Raw genomic sequence first — 11,007 nt, 5'->3', positions numbered from 1 at the left:
GTGAAAATAGACAGATGTGCGCATACTTTCCTCAGAGATTGAGTCATCATTATGTCATTCTCTCCTTCATGACCAAACAAGGAGAGCCCAGCACATGTCCATTTTGCACTTTTTTTACGTCCCTGAGTTAAAAAGGTTGGAATGTTGCATTTTTCAGATGGTTGAGACCACACATAGAAATGATCAAGTGTCTTCGTCTATATTAATTATTGCAAGCATTTTTGGACCTAAAAAACAAGAGATTTTAACGAGAATAATGTATATAGTAATTTTATAAACATGGTAATATATGTTTATTAGATATTGCTCCATGTATAGTACGTTGAAAACCGTGCATTGGTGTTGGAGAACATTTTTTAAATTATATATTGTTTAATTAAATCTTTTTGAGGGCAGTCAGTGGATGATTATTTCGCCGCTAGGTGACATTAATTCATTGTCGCTGTGTTTTGTGTTTCATTGCAATGCTATTTTCCAACGTATACAATTTACATCCAAATTTTAATTACTGAAATAGTTTGCTAATAATGTAGAGAAACACATTTTCTTCCCCCGCATGTTTGTATACCGGTTTGTGACATTGGTAAAACTAACGTTGGAGCTGAGCAGTTCTATTGAGGTTTTTATTACAGAAGATTCTGGGCACAGGTGGGGTACGGAAAAATGTCTGTAAAATCACTTTTATAACAGGAGAAGGGTCATGACTATAAGGAAATTTGAATTAAAGAGGCACTGGAAATTCTACTTCACAAGAGCCCCTTTGTTTAAAACTAGTTATGGCAAGTAATGTTAAAGTTGTCTTCCAACTGAGAAACAAAACGTCACTGAAACGATGTGGAAACTGAATACCAACTGAATAAATGGATATATTGAGAAGTCAAATAATAACACTCAAATGAATGAATAATTATGAACTTAAGTACAACTACATAAGTAATTGTAAATGAGTGAAATAATAAAAGGATAATGGATGAGAAGCTCTAAAATCATGAGTATACATATGTAGTGACACATTTCCGTATTACAACATGCAGATACTTCAATGAACAATTAAAGCTACCAAGATTTGTTTAAATCTCTCTCTTTGTTACGAAAAGTCACCTTGGTGCAATTTGGGTTCTAGCTAATCTCTCTGCCCTCTGGAGCAGCTTCCAAATTCCGGCTTGAGGTCATTGTTTGTGAGCGCTGGCGGAGGTTTGGCTGCACTTTTTTTTTTTGCTCCTTCCTTTTAAGAGGCGAGCACATTTCCCAGCTCAGCCAACAGACGCAATTGCATCCTCAAAGAAGGTCAGTCCACTTTTTATGATTTTTGTCCTGAATCTGATGGCGTGACACAACAACTGACCTTTTCTTAATCTCTTTATAAACTTCTATTGTTCGCTTTTTTTAACGTCTAACAGGTGATACACTGATCTTGTATGTTAATCCCTTAGATAGCCTTTTGTTAACTATTTAAGAGAACGGATGAGCACATGTTGCTTATTACTGACCTCTATTTATTTATGTGTTAAATTACTTACATTCATTTCCACGTACACGTGACAAACCTTTTCTAATCTTGAGTAGGTTTTCATTTTACATTTGCAAAAATACATTCATACATGAAAGATGGTCCCTTAAAATGTTGCATGTTTTGATAAGACAACAAAATTGTAATGACATAATGAGGAAGAAGATTTTCAAGTATCTTAGCTCTTTTTTAACGTGTACAAAACAAGTCAGGTAGCGATAGTCTAGTCTAGTCTAGTCTAGACTAGCCTAGTCTAGTCTAGTCTAGTCTAGGGCTCTCCAAGGTGGTCCCCGCAGACACCAGGTAGCCTCCTAAGATTACATGAGTAGCCCACAGAGTGGTTATAGTGAATTTCTAGGTAATTTGGTTTCTAACAGTCATGAAACATGATCAGTGTCTTCAAAAACAATGATTTAGTGGTTGACTGCTTGTTTCAACGCTGCTAATGGTTACAACCTGGTAACAACATAGTATTAACATTGTAAAAACATGGTATTACCATAAGTTACTATTTTGGTAACGCATTTCGAAGTGGTATCCCTTTCCACTGAACAGTAATTAAAAAAAAGTAGATTTCACCTTCAGAAAGGTTGGAGACCAGTAGAGTAGAGTGGAGTAGAGTAGAGTAGAGTAGAGTAGAGTAGAGTAGAGTAGAGTAGAGTAGAGTAGAGTAGAGTAGAGTAGAGTAGAGTAGAGGGGTCTTCAAAGTGGTCCCCGCAGGCAAGATAGATAGATAGATAGATACTTTATTCATCCCCACAGGGAAATTCACATTTCCAGCAGCATCCCTTTGCTGAGAACAATACAATAATAAAGCAAAAGGAATACAATATACAAATACCCAATGTGACGTGCTAATACCCACTGTAGCGTGTTGTATTGAGTATTTAGGGGTTTGGTTTAATGTGGGCCTTTACTCCGCCGGGTGGAGTTAAAGAGCCTCATGGCATGAGGAAGAAAATATCTCTTTAGTCTGTCCGTGGTACAAGACAGTGACAGCAGTCCGTCGCTGAAGCTGCTCTTCTGTCTGGAGATAATGCTGTGAGTAGCCCACGGAGTGGTCAAAGTGAATTTCTAGGAAATTTGTTTATAACAATTATGAGAAATCATTGATATGATCAGTGTATTCAAAAACAATGTTTCAGTGATTGACTGCTTGTTTGAACTCTACTTCTAATAGTTACAACCTGATTATAAGATATTAACATTGTAAAAACAGTAATGAAATATATTACTATTTTGGAAATTAATTTCAAACTGGTAGGGTTTCGCACTAATCAGTATCAAAAAAAGTAGCTCTCAGCTTCAAAAAGGTTGACCCTTGTTGCAGTGTAGTACAGTACAGTACAGTACAGTACAGTACAATAGTATAAACATTTAAATATAACAAGTGATCAATTCAAACAATAATTAGAAGCCAGGTCACCCAGGAAGGGATATTACCTCATGTGTAGCCCCTTCTTGAGGTTTCTTTATTTCCTCATGCTGAGTTTTTTGAGTTTCCCCTTTTCCTGATGTAGGTTTTAGATCAGGGGTGGTGTTATAGTAGTCTACACAGCCCTTAGAGACTTCTTGTGTTTAAGTACTATACCAGGGGTCGGCAAACTATGACATGCATGCCAGCAGTGGCACGAGAGGGGTTAACCAGTGGCACACGAGCGCACGGCAAAATTATATATATATATATATATATATATATATATATATATATATATATATATATATATATATATATATATATATATATATATATATATATATATATATATATTTATTTTTTTAAAGCGTATTTACCTGAAATTTAGACCTTTTCAGTTGTGCGCCGTGTTGTTTAGAGGCTTTATGGTCACGCCCCTCCTCCTCTGCTCCATTTGTGAGCGTGTGTCTATGCGGCGCCCAGAAGAGGAGGAGATCTGTGTTTTAACCCAGCCAACGAAACACAGGCGCACGATAAACGAATGACTAATGACGGCTCCTCCAGCGAAACAACGTTCTTTTCAGCCAGCGTGGGAAATGAGTGGGGCTTTGTGCAAAAAGAAAATGACCGGGTTGTTTGTGCATTATGCCTCGAGAGCGTTGTACCTTGCACATCAAGGGATAAACGTCAATACGTAACAATTCATGAACATAAATTGAAGGACGAGTCTGACAAGGCGTAGATATGAAAACGCGCTGTGTCCAGGTACGGCAAACAAACACAGACCGTGAAAACCATTGTTACTGCTAAAAACGCACGGAATATCTTTTACTTAATGCGAATACATTAAAGAAGCGTTCTTTTCGAGCTCGGAGGTTTTGTTTGGTGGCTTGCCTAACAAATAGACAATCAAAAACAAGAATAAAACACATCCCCTTGTCAGCCAGAAATGTTGAACGTCAAGAGGAGGGGCTGGCAGAACGTGTGTGTGTGCGCGTGTGTGTTTCAATTTGATATTTTCTGCCATAAGATTTCATTGGTGAATAGTATGGTAGCTGTCCATATCACTTGTTTTTTGATTATAGTTCATTGTTAATGAAGAATGGTTGATTCTTGTGGTCAAAAGTTGAAGTCATGGATGTCTACAGGCCTTTCCACGCATTGCTCACATTCATTTTTTAGTTTATTGATGAACAAGAAAAGTGCTAGATAAATAGGTCAGTTATACGATTTCAATGTCTATCCCTGTTGTATATTTGGACTAGTGTAGAATGACAGCTCAGTTGGATATAAAAAAAAAGGTTGTGCAAGTCATTAATCTTGGTGTGGCACACTGATTTACAAGGAAATTTAAAAGTGGCACTGCTCACCGAAAAGGTTGCTGACCCCTGTACTATACAAATAAGCATGACTTGTCTTCCATGGTGTTTAGATTTACTTATCTGGTTTCTGAGAGCCCCGCCATTGTAAAAAGTTTAAATACAGCTTATCATATTAAACTATACAAATGTAAATAGGGCAGCACGGCGGCACAGTGGTTAGCGCGTGTGCGGCACAGTTCTAAGGTCTTGGGAACCTCCTGTGTGGGTTCAAATCCAGCTACCAGACTTACTGTGCGGAGTTTGTATGTTCTCCCCGTGCTTGCGTGGGTTTCCTCCGGGCATTTCGGTTTCCTCCCACATTCCAAAGACATGCATTTCTGGTGGATTGGCCGGTCCAAATTGTCCCTAGGTGGGAATGAGCGAGCAAGTTGTCTGTCCCCGTGTGCCTTGCGATTGGCTAGCAACCAGTTCAAGGTGTCCCCTGCCCACTGCCCGATGATTGCTGGGATGGGCTCCAGCACCCCCGCGACCCTACTGAGGATAAGCGGTGCAGGTAATCAGATGAGATGAGAAATGTAAATAAATAAACATTATCAATACCAATTTTGCATGTTCTCCTTGTAATATTGGCAAATTTCGGCCATGTCCAACAGGGGGACACTGTTCTACAGTCCCTCGCTTCTGGTTTGATTATGTTATGGTTTATTTCCGTGGGATGTGACGTCATTGACGAATCAAGATGACGAATAATCTGTATTGTGGCTGTTTGGGCATAGTTAAGTGATTTTTCTATCTGTGAGATTGCCTCATTTTTAAAAAACAAAAGTATGATGTCATCATGTATAAAACCCGCTGTTTTCTCGCCGCAATGACATCATCTGTCCGTCTTATCCATTTACAACATTTGCCAAGCATTCTCAAATGTGCTGCTGCACAAAATAACATAATTATTAACCTAATTACTTATTTTTTTAAAACACAACAACGAATTTCAGTTTTTTTTAAGGTAAAGTGTTTAATATTTGACCACTAGATGTCTCAGTATTGTGTTTTGCAACAAGTGCTAAAAACACAAGAAATAAAACAAACTACAGAGACTTAAAATGACCAAAACACATTATTTCCCCTACTATTTTGCCTAACCTTTCAAAAAGAAAGAAAAAATCAAAGCAAGAAAATAGAAGTGGGAAAGATAAGAAATGGGAAAAAGGGAAAACAGGACACTTGAAAGAAAAAACTGAAAAAAAGAAGAGGAAAAAAGGAAAATCGGTAAAGAAATTACATAAGAAAAATGAAAAGAGAAAAAAGACCAGAAAAGGGGACAAAAAGAAAACGATAAAGCGGAAAAGGGGAAAAACAAATTAAAGAAAAATAAGTAGGGAACATAACATAAATAATACTTCTTTGAGCAAGAATTATCTCACTACATTCTAAATGAAAAATAAATATATAAAATAAGGTGAAAAGGAAAGAAAATAAGAAAAAAAAAAAAAGGTTTTGAGGGTAGCTCTGGCAGCATGACGGACAAATATGTCAGCTCCCTTTTGGTGAGGATCACTTTATGTGAAAGTAATGTTCATTTCTTGACCGCCAGTATTTTTAAGAATACAAGTCTACGTACTACCTCAAATATCTTTGCTTATTTTCAAATTAATACTGTAGTATTATTGTTTTTTTTCAACTGATGTTTTTTCTACCAACAGGAAGTGCTAAAAATGCACACTATCAATTTAAGGGACCGTGTTTATTATCCGACCAGTAGATGTCGCTGTATTGTGCCGTGCAACAAAATAATAATTAGAAAGCTTATCCTCCATAATGGAAAACAGTCTATACATTGAGAAAAAAATATAAGCTTTTAGCTTGCTAATACTATCTCTAATTCATAAATCCAACAGCGCTTGTTTTCAGCCATTTAGAACAGGAGGCAGACGACACTTTACTGTCGACACACCGTGGCTGCTGATTTTGGTCAGCCATCTTTGTATCACAATACACATGTGATCCACACATTTGTACAGTGTATTGTATCAAACTGGTTTGACGATGTGTCTGGGGTACTTGTAATGTAGATCACTGGAGACTTAAGTTTCCTGTCAGAGAATGGGCTTCAACCCACGTCTCGCATCGCCTATGATTGACAAGCTCTTGCCTTTTTGTGCAGTCTTAGATATGACCCGACTCATTACTGTTATTACTCGTAAACTCAACCCTCAAGATGATTACCGATACAGCCAAACCCAGTTTTCAGGCCTATATTCACAGTAACATGCTAGGAAAATCAGCTGGTTACAATTTCAATGAATTCCCTATAAAACAGCACCCAATCAGTCTCACAGCATCCTCCCTGCCATGTTGATTTGGTACAGTATATTCCCTATGAACTACAAACTTCGACACTCCTTAAAACATTCGGGATGGGTTCATTCTGTCATAGGTTATGGACTTATCTGCAAAGAAAACATTGCTTCTTTTAAAGCATTAGATGAGCCAAGATAAAAGACTGAGATGACATATCTAAAACTGATGAATGTCTGTTGGAAAGGAAAACCATAAATTGTACATATCCTCTTGTACATTTGCAATAAGAGTCTGTAGTTGGTACGCAGCTTCCGACTTTCTCATGGGAACCATTGCAAGATTAGTGTCTTTGATGATGCATGAATATAACTCTACATATAATAATTGAGACCCTTTTCTACTGTCGTTTGAGATAAATTTGCAAAATACGGAAGAAATGATACGGCTATGCTATCAGGGATAGCAACTAAGGAGTCGCTCGTTGTTGTCGTTTGGGCCGCCGTATGTGCTCCGCTTGTGATACATGGATACCGTAACCATGGTGGTCGTGGCTTGGCGCTTGCTGTCGGATGTATGCATTCTGTTTGGGGCTAAGGTGTGCACCCAAATCAGAATTGTTGGTCCTGCCATCGTCTTTTTCTATGAGGCAAGAGAATTTGTCCCTCACTCGATCACGCTCAGCATAGTAATACTAATCGTATTGATAATATTCATAATATAATGTGAAATTTCAGCAATTTTAAAAAAGGAAATCCAAACATTGTGACCTTAAATGAGAAAGAGCTTTAACACTGAATAATATAATCATTTGACATATTTTTAATTTTATATTTCCATGACAGGAGGTGCCCTGCCTGACTGCACGTCACTGAAATAAGGCAACTCAACTCAGTTCTTTTAGCATAATTTGCGAGGATTGTGTTCCCAGCAGGGGCGGCATGGCGGACTAATGGTTAGAGCGTCCACGGCACAGTTCTAAGGTCATGGGATCAAATCCTCCTGTGCGGAGTTTACATGTTCTCTCCGTGCTTGCGTGGGTTTCCTCCCACATTCCAAAGACATGCATTTCAGGTGGATTGGCCGGTCCAAATTGTCCCTAGGTGTGAATGAGCAAGCAAATGGTCTGTCCCTGTCTGTCCTGCAACTGGCTGGCAACCAGTTCAGGGTGTCCCCTGCCCACTGCCAGAACATGGCTGGGATGGGCTCCAGCACCTCCGCGACCCTACCGATAAGTGGTGCAGATAATAGATGGATGGATGTATGGTGTTCCCAGCGTTAGAATTGAATGTGTCCCCGCGAGGGCGTGATGTGACCTGTGACAAAAACAAGCTGAGCTCGGACTGACTTTGTGTCCATAAGTTTCCGCCGACTTTATGACCATGAAACAAAATCACAACAACATGTGTCATCAGGCATCCAGTTGCTCATCACATGAAGAGCAAGCGACTAAATTAGAGCTTTTATCTGCATGTGGGTGCGCATGTGTGGACGAACGCTTTCCCTGGCGGCTTTAAGTATGCACAAAGCATATTCTGCATGTGTGACCTTTACTTCACAAGTGTACAGTTTGTTTGTGTGTGTGTTGCTGCCACTATGCCAGTGATAACTCAGAGCAGCTTGCCACGGCTCAGTACACACCCTAATTCCATATTAAGGTGGCAGATTTGGTCTGGCAGGACCGAGCTAAAGATTGGCCACACTCCTCTTTTTTTCAAGTGTGTGTTAATGTGATCCTCGAAAACACACAAGAAATGAAACTATATTTCTGCAATATCTCTCCTGGTAGATTCCCCATGTTTTGGGTTTCCCATATCTTACAATTTTCTTTAAAGCAGACCATATTTAGTCTCATATTCTTTGACAAAGCCAAAACATATGCATGCGGCCGATGCCTACCTGTCCACATGCTCTCCAGTATAGTAGCTGAAGAATCTGACCATGTTCTTCTAATTGAATTATCTACATTTTACAAATATTCAACCGCTCGTCTCCTGTTATCTATAATTTGTTATTTTACCATCCATTTAGCATTATCTGCACCGCTTATCCTCAGTATGGTTACGGTGGTGCTGGAGACAATCCCAGCCATTTTCGGGCAGTGGGCAGGGGACACCCTGAACTGGTTTCCAGCCAGTCTCAGGGCACACAGGAATAGACAATTTGCTCGCTCATTCACACCTAGGGACAATTTGGACCGGCCAATCCACCTGAAATGCATGTCTTTGGAATGTGGGAGGAAACCGGAGTGCCGGGAGGAAACCCAAGCAGGCACGGCGAGAACATGCAAACTCCACACGGGGAAGTTTCGGTAGTTGGACTTGAACTTGCGCGCTAAGCACCCCAGTTCTTTGTCCGACATCTTGCTGCTATGCGCCCCAAAAAACCTTAAAAAAAATAAAGGCTGGGCAAGAAAACCCAAAAAGAAACAACAAAAAATGAGAAGAAAAATGGTTCGGTCACTCGTTTGTATTCTCCCTTGTGGTTTTCAGCACCCGTTTTCAGTTGCACTACACCCATACAGCAACATCTAGCAGTAAAGCAATACACACTGTCCCTTTAAGAATGCATAGAATTTTCAACTGAGGTTGAGGTAAGAATTGTCCTATGTTTGAAGTAAACCGTCCATCCATCTTCTGCTGGAGCTCATCCCAGCTGACTTCGGGCAGTGGGCAGGGGACACCCTGAACTGGTTTCCAGCCAGTCGGAGTAAAGCCAAGTTCAGTAATAGTGTGCATCATTAAGAACCTTATAGTTGTATAAAAATCTTCCTACAAAAACAATATTGATATAAATAGTAAGCAAAATACCTGAAACATTAAATAAACATTTAATATATTCCAAGCTTTTATTCAAACTACCTGTAGGTCGAGAAATTCATGTGAATTTTACAAAAAATAAGCCTCGCTTTAAGGGAGCTGACATAATTGTCCACTATCTTGCTGCTACAAGTACCCGGAAACCCAAAACCTTGTGAAAGGCTTTGCAAAAAGATGAGAAGAAAAAATAAGGCAGTTTAGGTCACATTTGTTTCCGTAGTTTGAATTCTTCCTTGTTTTTTTTTACCCATTTATGTTGCACCACACAATACAGTGACATCTAGTGGTCAAAAATAAATAGTAAATGGTCTGCATTTTCTACAGCGCTTTTCAAGTCACTAAAGACCTCCCAAGGCGCTTTACAATGTGCTTCGCACACACACGCACACACACACACACACACACACACACACACAAACACACACACACCAATAGCCAGAGGCAGCCATGCAACGCGCCTACCTGCCAATCTGGTTCAGTGTCTTGCCCCCCCAAAAAACACTGTCCCTTTAAACAAGAAATGATTATATTAAAGTAAAGCAACCTTTTATTTAGAGGAAACATATCCTGTGATTTTAAGATTTTTAACAATAAACTTTAGGTATTAAATGACTGTATCTTAATTTTGCCGCAACTATGATGCCTTTTCTTAAAAAACACGGGACGTTTTGGTCAAAATAATTTCTCATTAGGACAGACACCTTATCTCTCAGGCAGAGTAAACACTCATGTTCTGTGATGGACCCACAATGTTTTCAAAGACTTAAACTGTAGTCTGAACTTTGAAATATACAAATAAAAATCTATTGTTTAAATGTTTGTCCTTTTTTCAATTATGTTTCAGGTGTTTGCCGTCTGTACACCTTTTTAGGTTAAACTTTAAAAAAAAGCTACTTTCACTAAATTATATAGCTATTATAAACAATGAAGCGTCCTAACAGTTTAATGTACCGAACTGTTTCATGCGATTGGTTCGAGCTGTACTGGAATTTTTATGGACAAGTGATTGGAGCAATTTTTGTCCTATGGTGAGGGGCTCTCTCCCCCTGGGAGGTGTGAGAAATATCCCGCTGCGTGTCGTAAGAGGCGACAAAAGTGGAGGGAGCGAGGTGACTGGGGATCCTCTCCTCTCTCTCGACTCCCTAAAAGACAGCAAGGCAAAGAAAGGGGGGCGGGAGACTGAAAGGTCCCGCAAACCCTAGTTATAGGGTCGCTAAATGTGAGAGGATGTGGAAGTAAAGCTACTGAGTGGAAGAAAGAGGAGATCTGAAGGATGTTGACTAAAAGGAAGGTCGATGTGTTAGCCTTGAGTGAAACAAAGATGAAAGGAAAGGGTGAATTACAGCTTGAGGTATGTATGGTAGAAAGCCTGGAGTTACGGGTGGACATGCTAGAGAAGGAGTGGCTGTGCTTGTGAGTGAGAAAGCAAAAGGAAAACTGGTGGAGTGGAAAGATATATCTTCCAGATTGATGTGGGTGAGGTTGAATTGGGGTGTAGAAGTATGGATGTTTATGAGTGCATATGGACCTGGTTCAGAAAGAAGCGCTGAGGAGAGAGAGGAGTTCTGGAAGGACTTGCCCGAATGTGTGGCAAGTGCGAAAGAAGGGTGGAAAATGGTAATACTAGGTGACCTGAATGCT

General features: G+C 39.5%; 1 protein-coding gene across 1 annotated transcript in view; it reads left to right on the top strand.

The window, feature by feature from the left end:
• Positions 1-1,144: 1,144 nt before the first annotated feature.
• fhl1a (four and a half LIM domains 1a) overlaps positions 1,145-11,007 on the top strand; it is a 26,472-nt gene continuing 16,609 nt past the window's right edge. Inside the window, exon 1 of the mRNA XM_088344783.1 lies at positions 1,145-1,287. The gene's annotated coding sequence lies outside the window, so the exon portion shown is untranslated. The remainder of the gene's footprint in view (positions 1,288-11,007) is intronic.

Source organism: Urocampus carinirostris, chromosome 9 (assembly GCF_059441175.1).
Source record: "Urocampus carinirostris isolate Australia breed hairy pipefish chromosome 9, RoL_Ucar_1.0, whole genome shotgun sequence".
NCBI lineage: Eukaryota > Metazoa > Chordata > Actinopteri > Syngnathiformes > Syngnathidae > Urocampus > Urocampus carinirostris.
This window is presented reverse-complemented; position numbering and strand designations above follow the sequence as displayed.